The sequence below is a fragment of the Hylobates moloch genome, unplaced genomic scaffold (genome assembly GCF_009828535.3).
Source record: "Hylobates moloch isolate HMO894 unplaced genomic scaffold, HMol_V3 SCAFFOLD_1, whole genome shotgun sequence".
In the NCBI taxonomy this organism is placed as follows: domain Eukaryota; kingdom Metazoa; phylum Chordata; class Mammalia; order Primates; family Hylobatidae; genus Hylobates; species Hylobates moloch.
In genome coordinates, this window is record NW_026652276.1 from 87,742,463 (window position 1) to 87,768,556 (window position 26,094).

At 35.2% G+C, this 26,094-nt stretch overlaps 1 long non-coding RNA gene across 1 annotated transcript; it reads left to right on the forward strand.

Annotated features, from left to right (window-relative positions):
- The first annotated feature begins 7,893 nt into the window (after window positions 1–7,893).
- LOC131383955 (uncharacterized) lies at window positions 7,894–24,206 on the forward strand. Its single transcript, XR_009214367.1, has 3 exons — window positions 7,894–7,981; window positions 8,562–8,621; window positions 24,120–24,206. It is a non-coding gene; the product is annotated as an uncharacterized LOC131383955 (long non-coding RNA).
- Window positions 24,207–26,094: the final 1,888 nt, after the last annotated feature.

Below are 26,094 nucleotides of genomic sequence, written 5' to 3' on the forward strand. Positions count from 1 at the left end.
CAAATAAACAGCCAAGGTTCACTTGACTTTTGGGAAAATAATCCATGTAAGAAATTCCAAGGATTACTAACAAAACAAAATAAAAATAAGCAAAGACAATGTGGACAGCAAAAACAAAACAAATCTTCAAAATCTACAATATATCTATCCACAAATTAAAACAAAGGATGCTATTAAAAAACAAAGAACAAAAAGAAATGTAAAATATATATAATTTTTAAAATGAAGAGTAATAAAACAACTCTGAGGAAACATTTATAAAAATTTTAAATTGGACAAAGATACAGATGATTGAAGAGAAAACAGTAGTGAATTAGAGAATCAATCCAGGAAGAACAGTGTCAGAATAGTTGAGACACTATCAACCAGCCATATTGCCTTGGTTTGAAATCTAGATCCTTACCTTACTAGTTACGTGGCAGTGAGTGTCAGTTATGTTGTGTATAAATTAGGGAATATGACAGGATATCTTCATATTATTGTAACAAGCTGAATGTTAATATTAGTAAAATCCCCAGAACAGAACCTGGTATAAATACTATATCAGTGTTTATTAACAATTTAGTGTCCGTTCACACCTTTACTGGCTTTACTTATCTTTCAACAGCTTATGGCTTGCTGCATTTACGCTTCTTTTTGTCTGGAAAATTTTTTATTCACATTTTTCATAAGTACCTTTCTTAAACCATTTGTTTCTGATGAATGATGTGAGATCATTCAAATATCATCGCTAGAGACTGCCCTATTCATCCTAAAACATAGCCCCATATCCCCTCTAATGCTTTACCTTACTTTATTTTTATTTATAACATTTATTTCAACCTGAAATTATAAGTGCATTAATGCCTTTGGTTATTGCTTATACCTACCACCGAAAGATATATTCCATGAAGCAGGAACATAGTTTATTGTTTTTATCCCTGTATGCTCAATGCCTAAAAAAGTCCCTGCCACATAGTGGGTGCTCAGTAAGTATCTGTTCATCACAACACAGCAGAGTGGTTAAGAACAAAAACTTTAGAATCAACCTGGCTGTGTTTCAATTCCACTTCTATTAACAATTCTTGGCCTTCAGCAGTTTACTTAACTTTATTTTAGCCAAACTGGGATAATAGTAGCACTTTTAAAATATTCTGATGATTAAATACAAATAAAACACTTTGAGGTCTATTTGGCACATATTTATAGATGTCAGTTATTATTATTAGCTAAAATCTTTTGAAGGAATAACACCATGAATGAATTTATGAAGAAATAAAGGAATGAAAAGCATAGGTGAAAGGGGACTTTATAAATTGCCTTGCTTAATTTTTTTACAATCAACATGTTTTTCTTTTTAACCATTTTAATGCTTAGAAAATGAATTTTAACACTAATAGAAATTTAAAAATCTGTATTTTGTTCTAATAGGAAAAAAGGCACAAGGCTTACAATTATTTTTCCCACTTCTCAGTTCTCTCTGCATCAAACATATTATCTTCAACCTTGAAGTTCATGTCAAGTTACTCCCAATGAGAATGACAGCAGTGCAAACATACCAGTTATTCTGTTACTCTCTTTTAACCCCAAAACCCCATAATCCAAGGTTTGTCCTTCTGTGCCCTGCTTGTAATTTGGGAGGCTGACCCCTGTGGACTGCATCTCCTTTGCTTTTTCGCTTCCAAGCTTCCCTGTGGAGTCAACCAATAAGAGACACTGATAGGGGATCAGAGAAAAGGAGAACAGAAAGCATGGTATTGCACTAGTTGGCCTCTATCTCCCCCAGCTCTGTGCCCAGTACCAACAGTGCCAGTGGCTACATCCCTCTATGGCCACAGCTACTGTAGGACTGCCCCTCTCCTATAGATCCAAATTTTACTTCCCTTGCTCCTTTAGGCACAGGGAAGGTAAATGGCTCCCTGCTATTGCTAATCCCTAGGTGTCTCATCATCCCTGGTTGGTGTTTGTAAATCTGCCACCAATTCCGTAAATAGTCCCTTCATTAAGTAAGTTATTTCCAGTCAAAGTCTTTTAAATACTCCATCGATTTCTTGACAAACAGGCAGAAAATTATGTTTCATAAGATGGCTGTAGCATGTGACAAATGCAAAGGTTATGCTTTATTCACCATCAGCCCTCATGGCACAAAGGTAATAACTCTTTATGGAAGAAGGTGATTCTGTTTCTGTTTGTCATCTATGGGCATCTACTTGTTTTGGATTTCTTCCTCTTTCAGCTCCTGAAGATTTTTATACTAAGATATTGTAAGAGGGGTGGAAGTTGGGGAAGACTTCGAGCTATTTGACAAATGAAGTCTTTCCTTGATCAAGTCCACACAATGTTCTGCTAATGATTCCTGAAGAGAAATTAGGTTTTGCTAAATTCTCAGGAGTCATATTTTTATAATTTACATGACAATTTGGGATTGAAAATCATAGGGGAAAAATAATTTGGCATAAACATGTTTGAAAATTTTCTATCTAGACAAATTATGTTAGGTCTTCTGAGTATACATTTCTAAGATGAAAATAACCACTAAAACCTAACTAACTTCAGCTAAGAGGGCAGATGAAGACATTTTATGTTTGGTTTAAACTAGTCCTGTTCCTCCTAGTCACCATTGGCATTGTCTTTCCTGAGTATTTGAATTTTTGAGGAAAAAAGTGGCTCTAAGGAGGAATACCTAGAGAAGAATAAAACCTTTGTCTGTGACAGTGAATATATATAGATACATATATATATATATATAAATTTTTTTTTTCTGAGACAGAATCTCACTCTGTCACCCAGGCTAGAGTACAGTGATGCAATCTCAGCTCAACAGTGAATATATTGTAAGTAAATACATATTTCTGTATTTTATGACATCCATGTTATATGATTTTGTAGAAAAACATCTGTAGAAACAAAGAAATGAATAAAAGTGTTCATCTGTTTAATGATTGCTTATATTATATTTGGTTAAATACTATATATTTAAGAATATTCAAGTGCCTCTAATGATGTCTTCATAAAAATTTTAGATTATTTTGGGCATATGTCCTAAATTTAATCAATCAGTAAAACTAGATTAATATATTTCTTAAATGTAGGAAAAAGGAAAATATATAAATAATTTTATTTATGAAGGTTTTTATTACTTCCTTTAAAAATGCTATTTACAATGTTTCTCTTTTTTTCAGTTTTCTAACCTTAGTTTTAATGAAATAACAATAAAAATTTTGCCTTTTCTACATACAGCTTTCAATTTGAGTTTTGTTTTTTTCTGAACCAGGAAAAACGACGGCTCTGTGATTTTATAAGTGGAACACTGAAACCACCCTTTCTGAGGCTTCAAAGGGGCTCTTCCTTAGAACTTACCCTTCTTTGTTGTTCTTCTTGTCAGTTGCATGCTGCCCTGTAGGAGTGAACATTAAGCCACATTAAAAACTTTTTAACAGGTTTGTTTATTTGTTTTTAATGCAGAGAGCCTGAAGTACATGGAGGAAAGAAGAAACCCATTTGAATGAAAGAAGCATTCCAAGTAACAGAATGTATCAGAACATTTAAAGAAGAAAGAAGGACATCATTTTGAATCATGAGGCCTACTGGAAAAATAAACAACAAAAAACAAGCAAGCAAAATACAGTGGGGAGAGCTGATAGAGCAGTAGAAAGTCTCCTGGAATATCCCCACAGGCTGCTGGTGTCTGGTAGGGAGGAGAGAGTGAGGGAGCCACTTTGGACATCCGAATCACTTTTAGCATACTTTACTTTTCCTAGGTGCAAAAGCAGAGAGGCAAGGAGACTATCAGTCTTACAATGCTGATGGTTAATAGGAGCTTGGTGGTGGTAGTCCGACCAGGGGAGAGAATTAGAGTGGTGTCCCCATCACCCACTTGTTTGTTGGCACCTTGTAGTCCTACACTTGTGAACTTCTAGTTCCTATGGCTGAAGGAAAAACTGATCTAACAAAGAGGAGAAATGCTTTAAGTCTTATCAGAAATATAAGCCCTAGCACAAAGGAGTATTTCTAGTGCCTTCTTGAAAAAAAGATGGTTTCTTCTGTTTTTTGTTTTTTGTTTTTTGAGGCAGACTCTCTGTCACCCAGGCTGGAGTACAGTGGCGCTATCTCAGCTAACTGCAACCTCCACCTCCCCAGTTCAAGCAACTCTCCTGCCTCAGCCTCCTAAGTAGCTGGGACTACAGGCACCCCCTACTACGCCTGGCGAAATTTTGTATTTTTAGTAGAGGCAGGGTTTCACCATATTGGCCAGGCTGGTCTCGAACTCCTGACTTTGTGATCGGCCCACCTTGGCCTCCCAAAGTGCTGAGATTACAGACGTGAGCCACTGCTCCTGACCAAAAAAAAAAGCTTTTAATAGACTGAGGATGGAGGAAATAAGAGCAAAGTACAATAATGAGTGTCTGGAGAGGTTGGAGCAGGAGACCAGGCAGAGTAGCTTGGGAATAAGGCAGGGAAAGGTGCAAACTGGATGCCAAGATAAGCTTGGCTTATTTCTAATTTTGCCTAAAGTGACATAATATAACTATGTCCCCAAGCACATGTAACATCTGATCACATTGAGATGAGAAATTGCCTGAGAAATTCAGTTAGAATTTATGCAGTAAGCAAAGTTGGAAAAGCATTTTATCATTCTATAGTTGCTTAGTCTCTCTAGCCTAGGAAACCCTGGGATACTTAATTCAGCCATCTCTATCTAGGCCCTGTTATTAATTGTGTATTGCATAGTATGCTTGCAGGATCACAATTGCATCACAAAGATAATCTGACCCTGGCTGTGAGATTTGGAGATGACAACACAATTGTAAATTTATAAAATTTACTGCACCTGCTCAGGGGGACATAAGGCAACTGTGTTAATTCATTTCCCATTCCAGAGGAAAGGAAGGACTATGAAAAATATCATCCAAATCAATAGAACACAGTGATTAGACTATCTATTGTTTCAATAGTTTCTTCAATCACTGACTGAATCTTCTAGTCTGCAGTTTAAAATCTAGTTAGTACTTTGTCCAATATGCTATAATACATACTAGCAGTCTGTAGAGGGTCTCTGTAATGAATTACTGCTACATTCACCAATTTTCTAATAATTTTATCAAATCACCTTCTGGATTCCAATTTTCTATTTTTTTCAGTGAGATACGTGACTATAATCCAACATTTTTGCAATTTCAACAAAAAACATTTGAACATGCAGTAAATCACTGGAGGTTACCGGGGAAGAAAGGACCTGCAGCCTTGAACAAAGACGGATTTAGAAATATGCTCAACAATACCAGCAAATAGTACAGGAGAATCTAGGATAATGGAAACAGACTGGAAAATAAACCGTAAGTTTACAGTCCTAGGATCCGTTCTGAATTCTCAAGTATGAGCCTCAGTTTCCTCCTACAATAAGACTTATACACAAAGTAAAATATAAACTCTGGCAACCACCTCACATCTTAATCATATTTTCTTCCTATATACTATTTAGGTGTTGGGAACCAACCAACATTCATCCAGTTGCCCAACCTTCAAATATAAAAAGCCTTTTTAATTCCTTTTCCTTTAATTTTCATAGCCATTCAGACATCAAGTATTGTCAATTCTGACTCCTATATATCTCTAGAATTCAGCCGCTTTCCTATTTTCATTGTTGCTTCTTTAGTTCGTGCCCACCTCATCTCTTACTTGGATTATTATAATAGCTTTCTGATTGGACCTCCTCAAAGTTTCATTCTATCCTTGTATAACCTCCACAGTGCTCACTAGAGTATTCATTCTGAAAAAGAAGTTGTCTTAGTCCATGTGGGCTGCTATAATAAAATATCATAAGTAGATAGCCTATAAACAACAAAGTTTATGTCTCACAATTCTAGAGGCTGGAAAGTTCAAGATCAAGGTGCTGATAGATTTGGTATCTGGTGAGGGCTGGCTTCCTCACAGTTTTCCCACTGAGTCCTTAGAGGGCAGAAGAAGTAAAGAGTTTATTTTTGTCTTCTTTTGTAAGGGTTTGAATTCCATTGGAGGGCTTTGCTCTCATGACCTAATTACTTGCCCAAGGCTCCACCTCCTAATGCAATGACACCAGGAGTAAGAATTTCAACTTATGAACTTGGGGGAAACAAACATTTGGACCATGAAAAATGTTAATTTTTATAATCTTCTATTTTAGATGAACCACAAAGACAAAATTCTACAATATAGGAAAAAACAAAACCAAACAACAACAAAAAACAACCTAGTCCTTTCAGGATCTGACCTGTACCTATCTCCTGTAAACACCCTTACCTACTACCATTGACATCGTAATGTCCCACTATCTACTGAATGAGCCATGTTCTTTTTTTGCTGGTCCTTCTGCCTGGAATGCTTTTCTTCCTCTTGCCCATTTAGCAAGCACTTAATCAATCTTTAAGACTCATTCGAAGTATCACTTCTTCATCCAAGTTGTCTCCTGAACCCTTTTCCCAATCAGGGAAAAGGAAGTCCACCTCTGCATCTCCCAAGAATCATGGACATGATTCTATTACATAGTTCTTATGTATTACTTAAATTATTCACTTGTAAATATCTCTCCATCAGACTCTGGCTACCTAAACTTAGGGACCACATATTACTCTTCTTGAAATTCTTGGGCTTTAATACAATGCTTCATGCATAGTGAGGATGACATAACTATTTTCTGAAAGTAATATATGAGCTCTATACAAACATACAGTGGTTTTTTCAGATACTGTGGCTTTTTAAGCTAGGTTGACATTCTCTTAATTACACATGTTATTTAAATTACTTTTTAGATATCCTATATGAATTTCTAAATTTTAATTACTTATTGTTGCAAGATTAATAGGGATGGTAGTACCTTAAGGTGAACTGTTTTTTACACAAACCCCACTTTACAAACAGATTACTTTTGGCTCTCAGAAGGTGCTTGCTGAGGTACCTAATGGAGCAGTGGTAATAATTAACATTTCCAATCATCCTAAATTAGAACCAACTCAAAAGAGAGAAAGTGAACTTTAAAAAAGATGTTTTCCAGAGAATCATCTGGTAAGAAGCCATTTCTGGAAAATAATCTGTGCTAATGAGGAAAAAAACAAGTGAAGTAAAAGTGGGATGTGGGCTTTGCTATTTTCAGCTCTTTGTTTTGCTTTCAACAAGGTGTCTCTAAACCTTGCTGTGAATTTTGTACATTCTGTCTGAGTCTCATAATCTGAAAAGGGGAAATGAAATCATGCCAAGCCATGGCACAGGGCATCAATGGGAGGAGTAACCTACATCATTAATTTAATGGCAATTATCTCTGGAGATGGTTCTGTGAAAAACAAAAAAATACATCAATTTGTTATGCTATTTTGGATACAGCTCCAAAATAAACATTGCAGACTGAATAAATAAGCAAAAATATGGTAAGCCATGAACACATTATTGCAATTAGCCATTATGTGTTTTTAGATCCTAGAAAGAAAAGTTCAGAGAATGAGAACCCCTGGACTGTCTCAAAAAAAAAAAAAAAACAAAAAACAAAACAGAAACGCGACGTGCTCTGAAAAGGAATATTTAACCTGGATTAATTCATAAAATAATAGGAGAAAATTTTTGCAGCCAGAATACTATGAATTTCAGTTGACTGAAGGTAAGAAAACACAAGCCTGTCAGTATCTCCCCATTTCTCCCTCCCTTTAGAGTTCACAAATAATTAAATCAATAAATGATTATTAAACCTGCTTTAATATTTCATTTTGTATAATTTTTGTTTTACTGCACATATTTCCTGTAAATAAACAAAAAGCTGTTAGACTCCATTCTTCTCTCCTGACATGAGCTATCTAGAGAAAAGATAAGTATCCTTTTGTCATTTCATTTTGGAATGCAACTGTGCTGTGCATGGTACAATCACAGAACATATTAATGCATAGCTAATTCCTTTGTTTTCAGAACAACCTCATCTTTTAAAGCACAGAAGTTTTCTCAGATATGTTTTCCAGAATGCCAAATCCTAAGTAAATTGGTGAGTTTCTTCAGCATTATGCACCCTAAATGTAAGACACTTTAGATAAAGCTTTCTCTAGGTGAAGGGATCAGTTAGGATATAACTACTACAATTTATAGATCTGGGATATTGGTGGATAACTAAGCTTCCCAATAGATCACTCAAAATTAAATTGGTTTTAGCTATCCTTATCTTCCCTTGTGAACAAAAGCACAGGTAATTGCTTTACACAGGATGTGTAAGTATGTGTGCACCAGGCACCTTTTTTCTGCCATTTACACTCCATTCTCTGAGAGAATAAAAGATTTTATCAACCAAAAAATAAAACTGTAACTCTATTATTGGCCATAAAACCATTGTCTCTGCACCCAGCATAGAGTATTTCTGTGCCCATAACTACTTGGACAATCTTAACATAACCTTTCGTTAACTTAAATATGTTAGAAATTTTCTTTCTTAGTCATTTGTAACAGCCAGCATAGCATACCATCATATATACGTACACATATAACCAGTACCTTGCAGATTACAGTATAACTGATGAAATAGTATTGTAAGTTATATGTTGTATATTATTCCCAATTTACATTTTTTTCAGATGAGAAAACTGTGGCTCCAAAGTTGTGTTACTTGTTAGACATCACCAGACATTTAAGTGGTAAGCACAAGATGTGAACACAACTCTTCTCTATTAAACCTATTAGACCTGCACAGCCCAATATGGCGGCCACTAACCACAAGTGGCTGCACACACTTGATATATGACTAGTTTGAAACAAGAAGTGTTTTAAGTGAAAAATAGAGATGAGATTTTGAAAACTTGAGATGAATTAAAGGATGTAAGCTATCTCAATAATTTGTATATTGTTTGCATATTGAAATGATAATATTTTGGATGTACTAGGTAAAAGAAAATATATTACTAAAATTTATATCTCCTGCTTCTTTTTATTTTTTATAATGTGGCTACTAGAAAATTTGAAATTTTATATGTGGCTTGCATTTTTGGCTCTTATTATATTTGTATTGGACAGCATCGTATTATACAATACTGTCTAAATCTTTACAGGAAAATTTCAGTTGATGACCTACTGGCTTTGAAGAAGCAGGAAAAACACTTTTTAAATGTGAATTTTCCACCTCAAACTTACATATACACAGCTTATTTATATGTGTCAATAATGCTGATCACACTAGAAGGAAAATTATTTCTCTCAAGCGTGAGCTTCCTAATGTCAATGTGGAGAAACATCACATTCTGTGCTTTATATATTTCTTTTTTCTCTAAAATGACTGTACTGTGCTATGCTATCAAGTATCATCTGTTCTTGTGAGGATTATTTGTGCTGCAAAATTCTCAACACCTGGATGCTCTGCATGACTGGCCAGCTCTCAGGATAATCAACAGTATATGGAATTACATTCTTATACTGCAGGAAGGGCACAGTCATTTAGCAGCTGTTCTCACACTTTCATCTACTTAAGATTGAGGAGGAGAGCTTTTAAAACTATACATTTCCAGAATTCCACTTTCATGGAATTTGATTCAGGAAGTTTGAGAAGTAGCCAGGAATGTTCCTTTTGTTAGACTTCCTGAGTGATTCTGAGGTATGTAGCCTATAGACGAACCTTTGAGAAATATTTCCTTAGAGGAAGGGCTGTGTGTGCATTTGGAAGCGGAGGAAATAAATGTCTGAGCAAATCATGTCTATCTCAGTCATCAGAATCCGTCTTATTTTTATGAATTTGTTTATATTATCTATATTTTGTATAGCCTCAACATGAATCAACATTATGTCAAAAAATTGAAACTAATCAGAGATGGAATTATTATGGATACATATATTTTAAAGCACTGAGTTTAAAAAGGGCAAGTCTTTCTCAATTTCTAAAATTTCAATTTCATCATTTATAAAATGAAATAGAATTGTATCTTCACTACAATGTCACATGATATATTTTAAAGTGCTATAAATATTGTTATTAATTATTTAAACTTTATCTACCAACAATAATTTAACTAGATGAGTATCTGGTAAGATGCAGTATTTAGCCTTCACTGTAGCTTGAAAATAAAATACAGCCTGAGTTCTGAAACTAACTTTTGCATTTTAGGGTAAATTATTGAACTTAGTTATTTATTAAGGAATGCAAAAAAATTACTACATTGGCAAAGATGTGGTATAAGTATAATATGACACGTGGCTGATTTTTAATAATAAAAGATCAGCATATATAATAGAAAAAAATTTATTGCCTATATGTTAATAAAATCTACCAATTCTTTTACTTTCCCCATTTTATCTATCCTATCATAGAACACCAGAGAATACTAAAGTAAATGTACTACACAATTCTTTCCCAAGAATTCATTTCAATAGAATTGAGTGACCATAATGTGTAACATATCTTACTAAGTACATTATTATGAGAAAGCAAAAATCATGGTGTAGGCCTTGCAGCATAAAGCCTGTCAAATACAAGGCCATGTATAGAATCAGTATACATTAAACAATTGTTGAATAAGTAATAAATAAGTTAATAAATAAGCAAATGAACAAATGCAAATGTAGCAAATGCCTCTGTCAAAATTCAGAAGTAGACACATCCTCTAGCTACCTATGCACTCTTGTCAATATATGTGAAATATTCCTTCTCAGGTGTCAGCAGCCTCTCTCTGCATTGCAGGGGGAAGAATTCTGATCATTACACATTGTGTGCACATATCAAAATGTCAATGTTCCCCATAAATATAAACAAATATTATATATGAAAAAGTGGAACAAAAAAAACAATTCTGAATACGAGATTTAATATCTTAGATACAGCTACATGTAAATGTCATAGCACAAACTGAAGATTTTTATAAATTCCTAGAGTAACTCCACTTGCTAACTAGGTGAGTAAGGCTAAGAAACTAGGAGAACGCCCTTAAAGTTTTAAGACCACAGTAGGAAAGAGCCGTGGACCACATAAAACATAAAATGATGTGATGGAATTCAAGTCTTTCGGCAGGTAGTTTTTCACTAGATGAGAGGTGTGACAACACTCAGTGCTTAAATTCACAAATGAGCGTTAATTAATAGATATACCCAAACCATCAAAGTCCCAGTCCCGTCTAGACTTCAGGCTGATAATATCAGGACATAACAAATAGGAAAACTAAGCAAAGGGGAGAGTCCAGCATTTGTTAAGGACTATCTATATGCTGGGCCCTTCTGTTTATCTTAATTAATTCTGACACTAACACCGACAGCTAGGCATTATTCTAATTTTGCACCAAAGAAAATTAAGTTCCTTTCCCTTCAACTATGAAACAAAGCCATATGGTAAGTAAATGGTGGAGCCAAAATGTCAATTCTAAGTCTTCAATTTCCTGGGCTCTTTCTTCTCACCCTGCTACCCTTCAAGAAAGAATATTGTTTCACAGCAATCTGAATAATTTCTGGGATGAGTGAACTGAGTTTTAACTTCCATCCTACCCAGGTAGCCTATAGCCCTTCTAATGTTATATACCATACAGAAAGAAGAGAACATTATGAATATGAAAATGTCCTAATGTTCAATCCAAAGAAACTCTGAATTCCTAAGCAACATAGTAGGTGGCAGTAGAAGCAGGATGAGTGAAATCTGTAAAGGCTTTGACTTATACAGACATAGCTTCAAACAGTCTATCTGCAGAGCCACCTACCTACCACGAATCCTCATGCTGATCACATTCATTTCACCACAACAAATTAAAGAACTGAGAGGGATATAAATAATTAGCACTGTGGCCAATTCCAGTAGGGTTTTCTGTCTAGTTAAATGTATGTTTTCATTTCACAGCAATTTTGAAACAAAACAATCACAGAACTAAAGAGAACACTTATTTGAGTGCCTCTAAACTGTTCACATTCTGTGTTACTTTTGTGCAGTTACTCCTGATCTTTAGAGAAGGAACCAACTTTACTAAAATGAAAGACAGCTTTGGAAAAGAATATATGCATTTATGTTAAAGAGAGATATATTTTATGTTAAGAAGAGATACGAAACATTTATGTTTCAGAGCAACTGCTCTGAAAGGGCAAGCTCTAAGCTAGTTCTGATTTGGGCAGGTGAGAAAAGGTAAAAAACTGATAGTTGCTGACAATTCCAGGAAATCCGAGAAGTCACATCTTTGAGAAGTACAGGTAGACTTTGTTTCATTGAGCTTTGCTTTGTTGATTTTCACTGATACGGTGTTTTCTACAGATTGACATTTTGTGGCAGCCCTGCTTCAAGCAAATCTATTGACACCATTTTTCCAATAGCATGTGCTCATTTTGTGTCTCTGTGTTACATTTGGGTAACTCTCACAATATTTCAAATTTTTTCATTATGATTATTATTATTATTGAGACAGAGTCTCACTCTCCCTCCCAGGCTAGAGTCCGGTGGTGCTATCTCGGCTCACTGCAACCTCTCTTCCTGGGTTCAAGCAATTCTCCCACTTCAGCCTCTTGAGTAGCTGGGACTACAGGTGCATGCCACCACACCCAGTTAACTTTTTTATTTTTAGTAGTGATGGGGTTTTGCCATGTTGGCCATGATCTTGAACTGTTGACCTCAAGTGATCAATATGCCTCGGCCTCCCAAAGTGTTGGGATAACAGGTGTGAGCCAACGTGCCTGGACTTTGTTGATATTATTATACCTATTATGGTCATCTGTGATTAGTAATCTTTAATGTTCCTGTAGTAATTGTTTTGGGGCACCAAGAACCCCACCCACATAGGACAGCTAACTTGATTGATAAATGTATGTGTTCTGATTGCTCCACCATCTGGCTATTCCCTCATCTCTCTCCCTGTCCTCCAGCTTCCCTATTTTCTAAGACATAGTAATTTTGAAATTAAGCCAATTAATAAACCTACATTGGCCTCCAAGTGTTCAAATGAAAGGAAGAGTCTCCCATCTATCACTTTAAACCAAAAGATAGAAAAGATTAGGCTTAGTGAGGAAGACATGTCAAAAGCCAAGATAGGCTGAAAGTTAGGCCTATTGCAGTATACAGTTAGCCAAGTTGTGAATGCAGAGGAAACGTTATTGAAGGAAATTAAAAGTGCTACTCCAGTGAACACAAAAAATCATAAAAAAACAAAACAGGCTTGTGTTAGTGGTCTGGATAGATCAAATCGGCCATAACATTCTCTTAAGTCAAAACCTATTTAAAACAAGGACCTAACTCTCTTCAACTCTGTGAAGGCCGAGAGGGGTGAGGAGGCTGCAGAAGAAAATATTGAAGCCAACAGATGTTGGTTCATTAGTTTCATTAGGTTTAAGGAAAGAAGCTTTCACCATAACATGAAAATTCAAGGTGAAGCCATAAGTTATCTAGAAGTTCAAGCTAAAATAATTGATGAAGGTTGCTACACTAAACAGCATATTTTCAATATAGGCAAAGCAATGTTATATTGGAGGAAGATGCCATCTAGAACTTTCATAGCTAGAAAAGAGAAATCTATGCCTGGCTTCGCAGTTTCAAAGGACACTGGCTCTTGTTAGGAGCCGCTGATGACTTTAATCTCATTTACTATTTGGATCTCATTCACCATTTGGACTTTAAGTTCATTTACCATGTGGAGCTCATTTACCATTCTGAAAATCATAGGATCCTTAAGAATTGTGCTGAATCTACTCTCCTTGTGCCCTATAAATGAAACAACGAAGCGTGGATCACAGCACATCTGTTTACAACATCACAGTAAATCTGTTTACAGCACTATTTAATAAATATTTTAAGCCCAATATTAAGACCTACTGCTAAGGAAAAAAAAAATTCCTCTCAAAATATTACTGCTTATTACCAATGCATCTGATTACTCAAGAGCTCTGATGGAAATGTACAAAGAAATTAATGTTTATTTTATGCCTACAAACGTAACCATTCTGCAGCCCATGGATCAATGAACAATTTCAACTTTTGAGTATTATTATTTAAGAAATACTTTTAGCCAGGTACAGTGGCTCAGGCCTGTAATCCCAGCACTTTTGGAGGCCGAGGCTAGCAGATCACCTGAGGCCAGGAGTTCAAGACCAGCCTGGCCAACATGGTGCAACCCTATCTCTACTAAAAATACAAAAACTAGCAGGATGTGGTGGCAGGCACCTGTAATCCCAACTACTTGGGAGGCTGAGGCAGGAGAATCACTTGAACCTGGGAGGCGGAGGGGAGCTGAGATGGCATCATTGCACTCCAGCCTGGGCAACAAGAGCAAAACTCCATCTAAAGAAAAAAAAAGAAAGAAATTCATTTTATAAGGCTATAGCTGCCATATATTGTGATTTCCCCGATGGATCTGGGCAAATAAATTGAAAACTTCCTGGAAAATATTCACCATTCTAGATGTCATTACAAATGTAATTCATGGGAGGTCCAAATATCAACATCTACGGGAGACTGGAAGAAGTTGATTCCAACACTCATGAATAACTTTGAGGGGTTTGAGACTTCAGCAGACGAAGTAACTGCAGTTATGATAGAAACTGCAAGAGAAATAGAAGTGGAGCCTGAAGATGTGACTGAATTGCTGCAATCTCATGATAAAATTTGTACAGATGAGGAGTTGCTTCTTATGGATGAACAAGTAAAGTGGTTTCTTGAAAGTAGTCCTGGTGAAGATGCTGTGAACATTTTTGAGATGAGAAGAAAATATTTAAAATATTACATGAACTTAGTTGATAAAGCAGCATCCAGGTTTGAAAGGATTTAATCCACTTTCAAAAGAAATTCTACTCTGGGTAAAATGCTATGAAACAGCATCACAGACTACAGAGAAATCTTTCATGAAAGGAAGAGTTCATCTATGCAGCAAGCTTCACTGTGGTCTTATTTTAAGAAATGTCCACAGCCACATTTCTACAGCCACCCCAACCTTCAGCAACCCCCAGTCTAATTGGTCAAAAGCCATCAAAGTCAAGGCAAGACTCCACAAGGAAAAAGATAAAAATGTGCTAAAGGCACAGATGATAACATTATTTTTAGCAGTAAAGTATTTTTAATGAAGGTATGGATGTTGTGTTTTTTAGACATACTGTTATTGCACAGTTACCTATAGTGTAGTATAAACATAACTTATATAAGTACTGGGAAACCAAAAAATATGTGCAACTCACTTCATTGCAATATTTTCTTTATTGCAGTGATCTGCAACCAAACCTGCAATATCTCCAGGTTATGACTGTAGACTCCACAGTGTAGCGGAGATTGAATCTCCATGGAGATGTGCCTGAAAATCTCTTACTACATGATGAATGTAACTCTTTGGGAACAGATAGGACAAGCTAGCTAGCGAAGGAAAGCCTAGTCTGACCATACCTCCCCTCTGTATAGTTGTTTGTCCCCACTCCCTTTTACTTTGAAACATGCCATGTGAATCTCTGTTCTTGTACTTGCCATAATTTAGAATCATTTATTTATGTGCTCATCTTCCTCTATTTTAGTGTGAACTCTGGAGAGCAAGAACTTTTATTATTTACTTCTTTACTATGTATTCACTTGACCCTCAAAACCAGAAACATTGCCTTAGAAGGTTCAGAACATACTACTCTCAGCCACCAGCTTGCCCCCTATACCCACATAGACAGTCTCCACTAACAATTATCCACTGTCTCCTGAGATGATGGGTTTAGGGTTCATGGTCTAGGCCCTCAACCACTTACCTCATTTCACTTTGTACTTTCTTCATATCACCACAGGAAAGCTGGTCCCTGTTGTATTGTCTCTCTCTTTTGTCTGTGGTGTTACATGCTGTTCTCTTGCAAATGACACTTTATGCGGCTTTTACAACATCTTTCCATCATATTCCACTCACATTGGTACTTATTGTTGGCATCAAGTTTAGTTTTTCCACTCAGGGGGGCTTTCAACCTGACTTCTCAGAATCTATGTATGAGTTGGCTCGTAGATTTGGCATCAATGATAAGGCTTAACTTATCTATGAAAGATAACCAGATACAAAGGAGGCACTAAAAATATACTGCTAAGTAAATATCTAAAATCCAGGAGGCCTTGCAAGGATGAAGGATAATATTAAACAAGAAAATAAATGAAGAATGACCCAATTCTGTGCATCTGACATCCATAAAGAAATAAAAAAGCTTAACTTATAGCCTCAAAATAATAAAAAATAATTGTGAAATATACTGGTCTTTCTACTAATTTCAGAGATAATTTTTAAAAATACACACACAAAGCAAGAGAACAATATCTATTTGTATTTTTTTAATTTTTGAAGATTTCTGTGCTCAAACACAGTGAATTATGATATGAATTAAAATATAAATTAGTTGTAATTTGCATGGGTTCACAAACCCTCATATGCAATTCCAGAGCTGTATACAACAGCATTCCCAATATGAGAGAATCAAGCTGACTTGGTTTCTAGGATGTCCCAGTGCTTGCTTTGGATTTGTTCACACACAGATTCAGATGCATTTTAATCTCCAGCTCAGCCCATATGGTCACCCCATGAGCATTCAGAATAATTCTCAGGTACATAGTCACTCAGCTCAAACAAAAGCGTGAGCATGTCAGGCGTGTAACATTCATCATCTTCAACATAATAATTCATGAACCTTAAAGAAATAGTACAAACTCTACTGAAGCCTATTAATTTCCAATTCCATTTAATAGCAGATTCAAAAGCTGCTTCTTTTTCCTGTGTAAGGGACATGCACTGTAAGAGAATAGATACTCAAAAATGCTTTCACCATCAAGCTGGGGTATGAAGGCTCCATCTGAGTAGGAGTTCAGGATCTGTTCTGTGATTTCTGTTGCTAGGCAACCACTTCCTTTGTCTGCTTTGTTCAGAACAGTTGCTTTATTTATACTTGGTTTTAATGATGCAGATCATAATGTGAAATTATAAAAGAAAATAGGAAAAAATTATATCAAAAATTGTTCCAGGGAATTTGGAATACTGTGTGAAAACTAATGAATGTTGATGCAAATAGAACTTCTGCAAAAAAAAAAAAAAAAAAAAAAAAAGTCCAAAATCATAATCCAACAGGTCCCACCTACTTGAGACTTTTTGAGTGGGCTATCTCATAACCTAGAGTTAACCTTGTATATTAACTATGTCTGTCCAAAATAAAACCTAGCACCTAGGCAATTATTTAAAAATACCAAAAAAACTGGAAGGCAATTTTCAGAAAACAAATAACTTTTTTTAGTGTTAGATGTTGAGATAATTTGGAGATTAACATGTGTTAAAAATCAAAAAGTAAACTTAGAAATGAAGAGGAAATACAGGAGGACAAGGGATGCAGAAGATAAAAGGTATATTTATAAATTCTAAATTTTGAGAAACCTTGAAATATGTGATAAAGATTCCAGAAATTCTGATGTGTACATACCATAAAATTGAACTAAACTTCTTCATTGACAAAAACCTCACTATTTTCTACCACGGGTAAATTTTTAAAAAATTATCCTCAATCTATTATTTTAGGGATGATTATTAATGAAAGAAAAACAATGGCTATGCTTTGATCATGTTGATTGTTACTTAAGTTTTGCCTAGGTTTTCCATGTCAATTCTTTTTTTCATTAGCTACTCTTATTTGTTTCTTTGCCCATTAATAACAGAGAACCTCTTGGGTGCCCACAAGGTCCCAATATACTAGTACTTCACAGATCTTAATTTGATCTTCAAATGACCCTAAAGAAGGCACTATTATTGTTATCATCCCCATTGTATAGATGAAAAAAGTGAAGCACAGAGGTGTGAAATATGTTTCCCTGGGGCATCCAACTAGCAGGCGGCAAAACAGGATTAAAACCCACATACTCAGCAGGACCTGCTCAGTTACTAATCTATGAATTGTTTTGTTATTCCTCCCAACCCACTGCCTCAACACAATTTTGTTAATGACTGCTTTCACATTGAGTACCCTCCTTGATTTGAGTTTTCATAAAATAACCAGCTAACTCAATATTTTCTGTCTCCATCTATTTTTATTCTCAATCTTGAGCACGATAGGTTATAAAAACTTTGGACTGCTGCATTCTGGTTATAATAAGCCCTAGGTAAAATGTGTTCTATTCACGTCATTAATTTTCATGCCTCTCCCCCTGTTGCCTATAGAGTTTTGAGACGCTAGAAGACCTGAGGTATACTTATATTATTGCTGTAGACTGGCTTGCTTGCATACTTATGAAAGTCTTCAGGCTTTTAGTCCCTCTATTATATAGGAAGGTATTAGATAAATACCAAGAATTAAGGACCAAATACACAAGAGATTCCATATGAAGTTTGATTATCAGTATTTTTGCTTATGAAATGTGGGCTTCTGCTAATCTAAACCGAGTTCTCAGATGTTTTCTTTGATGTCCCCACAATTAAAATTCTCATTTTTTTCTTCTATTATTACATAAAAAATAGTTTTGACTAATTTTTGAAGCAATAATAAGTCTAGTGTCATAGAGATTTTGTGACCTTTATGTCTACATTAACCTCGAATTTCAGAGAAGTAAAGTTTGCATTTTACCCTATATAAAGGCATTGCAGAAAGGAGAGAGATTCTGATGCCACCGGAGTTTGTCATTCATAGAACAAATAAGGCTGTGTTTCAAGAGAGGCCTAATTTGCCTTACTCCTTATGTGCTTGTCTTCTAATGAAATTCTCATCTCTAAGTCAATAGTTCTCCAACTTTGGGTCCCAGACCAAGGGAGAACAGATCTCAAGAGTACATGTGGCCACTTGCTTCCTCATTAAACAGAAACAGAGAAGCAAGGCAAAGCAAACCAAGAAATGCTGGCCACAAAGAGAGGGTACTAAACTTCTTTAAAGCTTGTAATTTTCACGTGATTACATGTAATGTTGTTTTGAGCCAAACAAAGCTCATTTCAATCCATTTACTAAATTATAATTTTTAGAATACAGACCCTTTATCAATAATATACCTACAATTAAATTATTTATTAAAATTATTATGCTGATTATTGCTAAAGTTGCAAGAAAATTTATTTATTTATTTTTACTTTTTTATTTCCATAGTTTTTTGGGGAACAGGTGGTATCTGGTCACATGAGTAAGTTCTTTAGTTGTGATTTGTGAGATTTTGGTGCACTTAATGCCCAAACAGTATACACTGAACCTAATTTGTATTCTTTCATCCTCTACCCCACTCCCACCCTTTCTCCCTAAACCCCAAAGTTCATTGTATCATTCTTATGCCTTTGCATCCTAATAGCTTAGCTCCCACTTATGAGTGAGAACATATGATGTTTGCTTTGCCATTTCTGAGTTACTTCACTTAGAATAATAGTTTCCAGTTCCATCCAGGTTGCTGCAAATGCCATTAATTCCTTCCTTTTTATGGCTGAGTACTATTCCTTCATATATATATTTAAATATATATCTATATATATATATCGCAATTGCTTTATGCACTCATTGATTGATGAGCATTTGGGCTGGTTCCGTATTTTTGCTATCGCAAATTGTGCTATCAACGTCTGTACAAGTATCTCTTTTGTATAATAGCGTCTTTTCCTCTGGGTAGTTACTCAGTAGTAGGATTGCTATATCAAATGGTAGTTCTACTTTTAGTTCTTTAAGGGATCTCCACACTATTTTCCGTGGTGGTTTTACTAGTTTACATTCCTACCAGCAGTGTAGAAGTGTTCATTTTTCACTGCATCCATGCCAACACCTATTTTTTTAATTTTTTTTTATAGCTATCTTGCAGGCATAAAGTTTATTCCTGCAAGATAGCTACAATCAAAAGATCAAAAAATAATTGTTCTTTTAGACTTTCCTCTGGGATAATGTGCTTGGACAACCCTGAGTGTTTTATATAAGGTAACCTTTTTAATAGTTTTGATAGTCCCTCAAAAATAACAGACATATTATTAATATTAATTCTTACACAATGAAATATTTCTTGAAATAAATTGTATATGTTTAAATATAAAATAAAATATGTTATGTTTTAAATATAACATACATAAATAAAATAGATTATAGTAAATATACTATAACGTAGGATCTGTAATAAAAGGGACCTTGTGGGCTGGGTGCGTTGGCTCATGCCTGTAATCCCAGCACTTTGGGAGGCCGAGGCAGGCGGATCACAAGGTCAGGAGATGGAGACCATCCTGGCTAACATGGTGAAACCCCGTCTCTACTAAAAATACAAAAAAATTAGCCTGGGGTGGTGGCAGGCACCTGTAGTCCCAGCTACTCGGGAGGCTGAGGCAGGAGAATGGTTGAACCCAGGAGGCAGAGCTTGCAGTTAGCCAAGATCGTGCCACTGTACTCCAGCCTGGGCGACAGAGTGAGACTCCGTCTCAAAAAAAAAAAAAAAGGGACCTTGTGTGAGCTGAGTCTGGGACACAAAAACAAAAATGAGCTAACAATTCATTAGCTCATGCATTTTTTAGGTTACTATGGTACAGAAAACACATGTCTCAATTAAAGAATAGAAAGGTATAGTATAAAGTCTACCATCAGATATAATAAAGTCATTGTTTACTGACAAGGAGAGGCATAAGAAAATTAGAGGGCATGCAGGAAAAGAGGAATACGATTTGAAACTTTTTATTTCTGTAAAGCATTTTGGTAGATGTTCTCTTCTAGCATCACATCACAAACCTAAATGAGTACAAGGGCCACAGTGATGTCAAAAATATTTGAATCTGGCTAAGTATTAAATCATAGATAATGCTAACACCGTGAATAATGACTCTTCTCATTTGTTGTCTGCAGTTAGATTCATAGCCAGCCCACTGAATATGAATTGGGTGTTCATCTTATACAGCAATGTGAGAAAATAGTTAATTTAAGTAAATAACAGCAAGAAGGAGGTAAATACTAACACACTAAGCACTATTTTAAAATATTTTATATACGTCAATTAATTTAATTATATAATAACCCCACATGGTAGATACTTTTCTATGCTCATTTTGTGGATGAATCACACAGAACACAAATACTTGTTCCAAGGTTACATAACTATTAAGTGCTATAGCTAGAATTAGAATCCCTGCAGTTTAATTAAGGATCCCAGTGTTTACACTGACCTATGATTATTAATTCTTACTTTAAACACATTTTCCTTTAAATAATTAATGACAGTTGATTTTTAAAAATTGTTTAATTTAAACATAATTTTACATATGTCAGAGACTTGTTGAATTTTTTTCAGAGTCTCAGTAACAGAGCAAAATTTTATAGCTGAGACCCATGTTCCATAGTACAACTTGGTATCACAAATGAAATCCACTAGAATATAGATGGCTACCTCTGTTCACGAGATAGATCCATTTCCAGTTAATAAAATATGTTTTTGTATTGTCATATATCTTCTTGTTAAATATCAAATTACCTTTAATTTTATAAAAACAATTATAGGCAAATAATAGCTTAAGTTTAAATTACAACATTAAGGAAAGATAAAAAACCACAAGATTGGCTGGGCACGGTAGCTCATGCCTGTAATCCCAGCACTTTGGGAGGCCGAGGCCCAGGATCACGAGGTCAGGAGATCGAGACCATCCTGGCTAACACGGTGAAACTCCGTCTCTACTAAAAATACAAAAATATATATATATATATATATATATAGCCAGGCGTGGTGGCAGGCCCCTGCAGTGCCAACTACGCTCTACGCTGCGGGAGGCAGAGGCAGAAGAATGGTGCGAACCCAGGAGGCGGAGCCTGCAGTGAGCCCAGATCGTGCCACTGCACTCCAGCCTGGGAGACAGAGTGAGACTCCGTTTAAACAAAACAAACAAAAAAAAGGAACACAAAATTATGGTTACAGATATTTCAGCAAGACAAGTTATTTAAATATTGTCTCTTCTACTTCTGAAATATGTGCCCCTTATGATGTGTATGATTAGATAATTTGAACAGTGAAAATTGGCTATGGAAATGTAGTACTTTCTGACATATGTCAGAATATAATCACTCATGATTTATAGCAAATTTCTGAGTTTATGTGTTTATTTTATATCTAATTATTTTTTGTATTTTTTTCTTAATTTGTCCATATTTGCTTCTGCAACCCCTTAAAACAGAGTTATAGTGAGAGCTCAGAGCACCTTAAGCAGCTGGTGGTAGAATGGTTCAGGCTGTTTATCGTTCTCTGATTAGTATAAGATCCCAGGATGAGGAATTAAAATAAAGTAGCATTAGACTAAAAGAAATTCTAGGTAAATAAAAGCATGTAGTATACCACAACACTGCAACCTGTCTATGCCTCAGAAAACACAACATAAGAGCTAGAAACAATTCCAAAATGCCAATAAATTGTGAATCTGTGATTTGTTAGTTAAAATTACCAGACAATTATATTTTGTACTCAAGAGCCTTACATGCTAAATAATTGTAAATATTGAGGCAAGTAAAGATGCTTTCTGTATGTATATTTGTAGGCATCAAAGAACACAGAATTACATGTCATTCATCATCATTTAAAACCATTTTAAGTGTTAGATAATTAATGATGTTTTTCTCATATTGAAATGTAACATCTGTCTAATTCTAGATAGGGCATTAAAATACACGATATGTGTTTAAACTCCATAGTGTTAATTGATCCATAATTAGACTGTGCAAATAGGAAACATGTCACTTGAGATGGATAATAAATCCATATTAGTTGAAATATATGGAAAAAATCCTGTGCTGGTATGAATGATAAAATTTGAAATGCTAACGTGACTATGAAGTGTACATCCTCTATCCGCTTTGGTCAAATCACATTATTCCTAGTTATGACTTTTCCCCTAACTGGAAAAATTAGAGTTTCTACTGGTTTAATTTCCCAGTTTGCTAACAGGAGAAATTTGAGAATTTCATGCTAACTTAAATACATACCATAAATGTTTATAAAAACAAAAGTTAACACTCAATTCAGAAAAAAAAAAAAAATCTGTTTAAAAATACTCTGATAGAAACAAGGACTCTTTTCACAAGCTGACCAATTACACATAATTCTATGGAGATCTGAGAGATAAATGGATTCCCAACTGGAACACTGTTATTCTTATGTTGTATTCCTCAGTTATAAAGTCTGTGTCTCCAGGATTTCAAAAGCTCAGTATTGTAATGATTGTGGATTAAAACTACAGCCATTTGGCATATAGAGAAGTTGTAATGCATTGCAGGAGGCACTATCAGCAAGATCAGCAGGGGCGAACTTTATTAAAGTGTTTTTGCCACTCCTTGCCTATAAAATTCAAGCTGTTCTTACACATTAGTCCTTATGTAGGTTGCCCTCTGGAAGTGGAAATTTTTGCAAAATTTCACAATGCAAGTTTGTTGCTCTGGGCATGTCAATGGGTTAAAAAATAAATAAGTAAAACCTCTTATTGGCTTTAAACATTGTCATATTCTTTCTGTCTACATTTTCCCATTTTTTCATAACCATGCTGCTACACTTAAATAAAAACAATTAAATTATAATTTTTAAGAAATGTGTTATTACATTCTGTGCTTTTCTCCTGTAGTATGTTTCCTATTCAACATTTTTTTAAATTGTATCTTACATCTGCTACCTTACATTAGATAACCCTGCTCTGACATAAAGTCTGCTTTTAGGAGATGCTTAAAAAGTGGGATTATAGCACCAGACAATGTATCTTACAAAATCATGGCTTGGACCCATGTGATTCTCTATTAACTTTTAGATTGATCTGGTTCTTGAAGGCTGTTTGGTTGACTCATGTGTTCATCAGATTGAAGTTTATCACAGATTTCTGGCTTTAGCTTTTTAGATCTTGTCGATTCTCACAGCATTAAGCAAGCAAGCTGTTCCTTAGTGTTGTAAATTTACTGGTGATGCTTTTGGATGTTGCTTAATGTGGCATGTGGGAAAAAAAATAAGAAAATAGACAACCAGAGACAGAGGAGTGTTTGTGGCAAAATCATATCTACCTTTGTTCAGTGTCTAGGGAGCATGAGAACAGGATCTGATTTGATCTGCATAGTCCTACTGAAAAGCATGTCATGGTCAGTGATTGATTTTTGAATTTGTAATAGTGAATTTAAAAGGAAAAATTGGAATAAAATAATAGTATGAGGCATTTTGATAAAATTAAAAGAAGAATTTTATAATCACATTTAAATTTCAAGACTTTGTAAGAGCTGCAAAGCAAATTACAGATCTACATCTCTCCCAGCCTCACCCCATAAACAGAAAGAAGATGAGACTGCAGAATATTAGGAAATAAATTGCCATGAACAAGTAGGATTCGAAAGCAGTCTGCTGTCTTATGCACTGAAGCTGAGGACCTACACTTTAACAGAATCTAGATGCCAGAAGAAACACGGACTCAGGTTACTGCATTTTTTTTCACTTTCCCAATTTTCATGGTTCAAATATCTTAACCTGTATGCTGGTCAAAGAGCAAGAGCTCTTCCACATTTATTTTCCTATAGTGATTAAACTTATTTATTAGTGCTAGACCATTTTCTGATTTTTTCTAATCTTTATTAGGACACCCCCATAATCAAGAAATATTGGAATTTTGTTCAAAGTAATGCTACCCAGATACTGACACATGATCTTTTCCCCTTTGCCCAGCCCAGAATTCTCACCTTTCAAAGTGGATCCTTGAAATTCCTGAAGGCAGCCTGCTTAGAATTTTGTTTTGTTTTTAGTTCCCTTTTCCTTTTATGACCTACCAAAACAAAAGAGGTCAGCTGTCCTCTCTGGTGTTTCTACTCTTCCTTTTGCCTCCTTTCCCCCAAGACACCACTGTTCCACGGATTCCAGTACTCTGTATGGGTGACACCATGCCTGCCTATGGGAGAAGCAGCAACCATAGATACTAATTAGGATTTTTCTTCTGGGAACTGACTAAATGATCTTATTTTATGTCTTTTTGTCAATAAAAATGTAACAATTAAGATTCTTTATGGGCCTGTTATGCCTGAATATCAAAATAGTATGGATTTTTTAATCTTAGTCTCCCTAAACTAGTTAAGTATTATGCTAACTAACCATAATAGAAAACCCAACAGTGTTTACACTATTCTTAAGTGTGAAGATTATACTGAGAATTAGCCCCTTACTTTGGGATAAATGCACCAGTGGTAAGCAGGTAAAAAGTAGTAGGTGGAAGGATTATTGATTCACCATCACAGGGGAACTTGGCATAGTAATACCTTACCTATTTCCATGATTCCTTGAGGCCTGATCCCATTGACCTTTCCTGGAAAAGCGACCTTGGAAAAGATCCCTTGTCAAGTAGACATGGTTGAAAAAGAGTCAAGATATCAAATCCATCACTGCCATATTTATTTAGAGAGAGGAAGCCTGAACCATGGAGACAGCTAAGCAGAGTTTCCAATTTTCATGAATTCCATTTGAAGATGACAGCCTGTGCAAAAATATTGCTTTCATTTGGATCAAAAACGCTCCTGAAATGAAAGTAAAGTTACACAAAAGGAATAAAACTGTAACAGGAAAGAAAATTGAAGGGAGTGGTTATTACAGGACAAGATTTTTTTAACTTATAGAAGTCATACACAGGAGGCTGCTGCATGGATACTAAAGAAATAAGGGAGTGTAACTGTTTATGAGAACTAAGGACAGAATCTAAGTTGTAATCATCAGGTGTATAGTGCTTGAAATGAGGGATGAGGGATACAGTAAATTGAACTGTGTCTACTGAGGGACGGTGAGGTTAGACAGAACGAAATTGAACCCTAGCATGCCAGTGATAAACAATGTTTATCTAACAAAATGATAATAAAACTATTCTAAAATTTCAGAGTCAAGGTACAAAGTAAGAAAGACTTAGTTATGATTGAGGATGTAATATAATATTAATTACCTTGACAATGTAAAATTAAAATAAATAGGAATAGCATGTGGAAAGTGGGAAGAAAAGAGCAATAATTTTAGAGGCACTATTATTCTTATATTTACAAAGAAAGAGTCAACAAATATTTTTTAAAGTGGCTGAAACAATAAAAAATTGGATTATAATATTTAAAGTTACTTAAGAATCAATATCAATAAAACCATAATATAATAATCAAGCATTGAGAAAATTAGTGGACAAGAAGGCAGGAGATAAAAAACTAAAAGTTTAGCTCATTTTAAGATACAGCCAGTAAGTACTGCCAGAATTTGATAAATAAAGAAAA